A 5,536-nucleotide genomic window follows, 5' to 3' on the forward strand; every position below is an offset into this window, starting at 1 on the left:
AGAAAGTATGGCCGAGAGCCAGCTTTTGAGAATACAGATTGAGCTCGACAGATTAAGCGCCAGAACAAGTCGTTGAGGATTTCACATCAAGAATCTTCGAAGGCCAGTTCATTTAGTGGTGTTAATATTCTGCTCAATGTTGTTGATTGTTACGTTCATATGGCGCCCAAGCATTGCGGTAACAACTTCACTGGGAGTACATAGCAAGGGTGTATTCGACGTAAGCTTCTGGCTTTTTTCTGTGTTTTCAAAAACTGGTTTCTTGTTCAGTTTAAATTTTCAAATTTTGCATTGTTTATTAGGTGTTGTGTCCTGTTTCCTTTTCCTGCAGCTTCTTAGTTAAACATCTGAATAGTGAACACAACTTGACCTTTTGCTTGATTTTCTAGATTACACGCCCTCGATGGAAAACAATTTCACTTCAAAACTGCTTGTACCGTACTGAAAGAATAACTTGAAGCAGCCATAGCCACCAATAACACACAAGAGATGATTATGAAAATTGTAATATTGTTTTTTGATCTACAGGGTGTCTTAACTATCGTGCACCAAGATTTAGAAATATGTAAATGCGATGTAACTAGACAAAATGAAGGTAATGTTGTTTGCCATCGCTTGGAGATACTCTGATTATTTTTGCATTCTGCCTAATTACATAATTCTTAATTAGTTAATAAATATCTCAAATAATTAAATGAAATGTGTCAATGAAAAGTTGTAGAGCAATATGAAAGCCTCCTGATACATTTTTTTGTTACTGTTACTCATTGTGCGCTACATAAATGTTTTTTTTCAAGGAATAAGCCTGCGAATACACAAAGTGTCTTGAGTGGCCAGTCATGTGTCAATTTTGTGGTGCAAAGCCACGAATACAACTTAAATGGGTTCTTTTAAGAAAAAGACTTGGCTCAGAAAATTATCCTTCTTTATGCAGCCTGTGGAGACAAGGTTTCTTAGACTTGGCCATGGACCTCAAGGAAGATGCCGAGGCCACAAGCAGTTCCTTCAGTGACCGTGAAAAGGTCCCCTGGGGCACAAGTCTAATTTGGCACCCCTACCTTTCTCCTGCAGCTTTTTTGTCTACTTAGCTAACCAGGTGGGTCAATGATGGCAAAGGGAAAAAAGAATCAACAGCTTCAAATGTAGAACTTGCTCAATCTCAATGCATTTTTGGTGTGAAGTTTTTCGCTTATCATTTATCAAAAAATGGGTAATAAGTATATGATATGGTCTTCATATGGACACCTCTTTCCCAGAGAGAATTAGCAGTAAAAAAAGCAGCTTATGAAGGCTTGAATATTAGCTTGGATGATGTGGCATAGATAGGATAATGATTATGAATGTTTCTGGTGAAGGTAGTGGTAGTAGTGTGAATAATCACTTTAGATATAGATTAAAAGACATTTCGTTCCAATGCCAGAATTTTAAATCATCCCAAATAATTCTTGCGTTTGATAGTCTATGCACATTGAGTGACAGTGCTTCTTGATGCTTGCTTCGTGCTGACATCATTCTTATGCTGCATAATTCACCTGTTTAAATTCCCTATTTCTCCCGTTCAAGCAACTTTACATTCATCATAAGAAACCTCGTAGATGAGTTCCAGAAACTTGCTGATGGGATTAGGGGGCGGCGTGCACCCCAGGCTTAGATATGCATTCAAGAGCCTCATATCTTGCAAATGTTAGAAATACTCCTGCTAAGCAAGTTCTTGGTGTCATACAAGGTTATTTGCGAATACGAATTTGCCTAAATTTAGAAAACAGTTAATCTAAAACATGTCAAGCAATATCGCTGACAATACACACACATTCCAACTGAACTAAATACAAATAAATATAGCACCAAATGCAGAATCATTGGCATGATGTCATTCTTTCAGTGGAATAAAATCTGTCCTGCGTTGTAAATCTGGAATCCTTTATAATCCAGACTACTAAATACCTCATGAGGGTTGTGACGTAAAATATGCATGTATTTATTCCTCGTTTTTTTACTTTAAGACCCGATAATGCTTAAACAGCAGTGAAAGAACTGAGATCACAGTACTTAATACTTTATATTGCTTCAGAAATCCGTTTCTCTGCCGATCGCAGCATTTGACACTAACAATTTTTGTCAGAAAATGTGAGACAGAAGGCACATAACACTTAGGGTGGTGCTATTCACTCTGATTGTTTGGGAACGAAACCCATAATGTACATGTTATGGCCCTACGTGTCATTGCCTTTGAACAACAAAAAGGTAGGGGGTTCGCGTTTTGCGAAACTGCATGGAGGTTTTTACCGTGTGCAGTGACAATTAGAAACCTTCACAGCTGATACTAAATGCATTCTCCACAGCTTTAGGTTATACAGGTGCACTACTTTACACAGAACACACTCTTTTACCTCATCACTGCCCACACTCTTAGGCAAAGTTACACCCTTTGGAGTGCCCCTTCTGCCACACAACGATAATCGTAATCTGCCTTGATGCGTTTGCTTTCTTTAACGCTGCGAGCCCTGTACTTTCCAGTAACGAACAGCATGCGCGTTCTCAGCATGATAGCATTCCCGACAGGAAAGTAGCGGGCGTGGCGTTTTCAAGAAAGGAAACACATCAAAGCAGATAACGATTATTGTTGTGTGGCAGAAGGGGCACTCCAAAGGGTGTATCTGCCTAAGAGTGCAGGTGGTGATTCAGATTCTTCAAAGGTGTTTCATTGTATGGGATGGCACATCGCTCTTCACTTATTTGCAGAATATTGCATTCCAATTGTGTCATATGAGATGAATCCATTAGAGAGCTTTAACTTGCCCTAAATTTATTACAGCTCTGTACTGGTAAACTGGCAGCAGCTGGCAGTGCTTGTGGAAAAATAATTGTAACTGCCATATTATATGTAACTGCTAGTGCACAGGCATCGGCAGCAGCAATGGTTAGGGTACACTTTCTTCTATTCTTGGGTATGCATCCTCCACCAGAAAGTAGTTTTTTTAGTCTTCCTCTTCTACCACATTGGAATGTGAAATGGGGCGTAATTTGTAGGGTATAATTTGTAGGGTACTCTTGCATAAACTTCATGAGCATTTATTCTTATCTGTGCCACAGATCATTGTTGCTACGACTGTAAAAGCAGGGTGCCTGTTTACAGCACCCGTAGGGAACAATCTGTGAATCTTTAACGAATAGTAAGGATAATGAATAATCGAATAATTTTTAGTAATTTTCAACAAATTTAGCACTCTTTGCTTTCCACTGTGGTGTTTTTCAAACTCTAATGTTGGCACAAGGTTTGACTGCAGGATGTCATTTTGTGTGAAAGAGTGCACTTGTGTGCATAACACCTCATCGTCAACATTCTGCTGCACAGAATGTCGTTAGCTTTCGTATGCATTGGTCACTATCGGCTGCTCCTTTGTTAGTTGGAATGTAGCATTTATGTAAAGCACATTTGATATTCTAACAAAAAGCATTGTGCCCTCTTATCCCCTAATTCTCCTACATGATGCCTAGTGCTATAATAGCATGGTTGACACCATGAGAGTCAGTGTGGTTTATAATTGTGTCTGGTGGGGCGGGGGGTGTACATTAACTTAAGCGACTTTTCCAGACGACTTGAATCAATATTGTGGAATGCTGTTTTTTTCAATCACTGTTACCAAGTTTCACTTTGGTTGTGGCAACAAGTATAATGTAGTTCGCTAGCACTCCTGCCAACACATATAATGTGCAGGCATCTGTGTTGAAAAAAAGACCAGCTAATGGTTTGCCAGGAGCTAAGGTCCATTTAGACCATTAAATTTTGAGCTTACACCGGTGGAAATAACTGGTGAATGAAAGCACACCCAGGAGAACTGACCATAATATTTTCTTTCATTATAATAATGCTGAAGCTTTGAACTGCATTTGAACTGACTTGTTTAAAAATTGGCCCATTTCCTTGTTCAAATAAGACAAAGGTTCCACAGGAAGACAGAAACTTGAAGCCGTCAACAGCAGCATGAATATAAACAGCGCTGGACGTTTTGCAATCTTGCACCTGGTTATCATATTGTCATACCCAGTGTAATGTTAATGTCCCTATTTTTTAATATTTGGTTAATATATCTTTTCTTCATCGGCTTTCAACAAAATATATATTCGTAATGTGCCTTAATTTACCATTTACAGTGATCTTAACCAGATGCATCTTGATACGAAATTTATTTTCCTTAATTCTTCGTTTTCCTTTTCTAAAAGTGCAAACTGTTTATCTTGATAGCTATTTTGTCTTCTGGGAAGATTAGGTCTACTGGATTAGTGACTGCTTACATGTGTACATCGCTTTCTGTTTTGGTCACCCCTACTCTTAGCAAGTACTGACAGCAGTGCTCATACCCGCTCCATCACAATCACCACTGCTAAGCACACCCTTCCTTCCTTTATTTTAACACTTTGGCTTCTCTTGACCTATTATATGCACCAGTTTCTTCTCCCCCAATGAGGCTAGGGGCCAGTGAGCTATGCACAATCCAAAACAACACAGCCAAGGAAAACATTTGCTACCCTAATGACAAGCACCTATGTCGAAATGTTGGCTACAGCAACATCCCTTGTTCCAGCAATGTTGGTCTACTTACATGTTTTTCTAACACAGAAGTTACTGCTTTGTCGTGTTCTGTGATTATACTTTTTTGTCGCTTTCTTTAGGATGGATATTCATGAATACTATTTGTTTCTCCTAACAGCAGCAAGTTTATCCTTGCAAGCGTTTTGGGTCAAGAACAACTTTCACCAGGAAGAAGTGCAAGACGAGTGATTGAAAAAAATAAAGTTGCTTCTGTTATCTAAGAACTTGAGGACTGAGATGTTGCACCTTTTTGTATATATGCTATGCAGTGCATTCATATCACAAAGTGCAAAGTGTTTTATCTCTGCAGCCATGTCAGTGTGTTGGCAAGACAATTTTCTCAATGGTGACCTGCTGCTTTGTCTATGAGCTGTCTTCATGACATTGACATTAAAGGCGATGTACTATCGTGCACAAAAGTACACTGAAAGTGCGAGCGTTGACCAAATTGCATTTCTGTTCAAGACCGCTGGAAACAGTGGGTGACGTATGCACATTCCGAGCGCAGATGGTAGCATGGCTGATCCCAGCAAATAGTGCACCATAATATTCGGTCGACTCTCGCACGTCCTGGGCAATTTCGTCCCCGATGGCACATTCTTCGAACAACGGATATGCTCTGCAAGATGAAATACGGGAAGCACCTGTACTTTAATGGATATAGCACAGATTTACCATACGGAGTCTTTCGTTTTCTGAATACGGCAAGCACCTGTATTTTCACGGTTATAGTACAAATTCAGCATACAGTGTGTTCCGTTTTCTGAATACGAGAAGCACCGTACTTTAACGGTTACAGTACAGATTCAGAATACAGAGTCTTCTGTTTTCTAGATACAGAAGCACTCGTATCTTGTATTACGGTCTCTCTTATACAGTTGTCCGTTCTACGGAAATGACCGTTCTTAATTTACGGAAGAGTGTTCGGTCACAAATTGCCAG

General features: G+C 39.5%; 1 long non-coding RNA gene across 2 annotated transcripts; it reads left to right on the forward strand.

The window, feature by feature from the left end:
• Positions 1-801: 801 nt before the first annotated feature.
• Positions 802-4,818, forward strand: LOC140216831 (uncharacterized). Of its 2 annotated transcripts, none has more exons than XR_011893526.1 (2): positions 802-1,096; positions 4,713-4,818. It is a non-coding gene; the product is annotated as an uncharacterized lncRNA (long non-coding RNA). The 2 variants fall into 2 exon arrangements; XR_011893527.1 differs by lacking the exon at positions 802-1,096 and adding an exon at positions 2,490-2,920.
• The last annotated feature ends 718 nt before the right edge of the window (positions 4,819-5,536 follow it).

This window comes from Dermacentor andersoni, chromosome 3 (assembly GCF_023375885.2).
Source record: "Dermacentor andersoni chromosome 3, qqDerAnde1_hic_scaffold, whole genome shotgun sequence".
Classification (NCBI taxonomy): Eukaryota; Metazoa; Arthropoda; class Arachnida; order Ixodida; family Ixodidae; genus Dermacentor; species Dermacentor andersoni.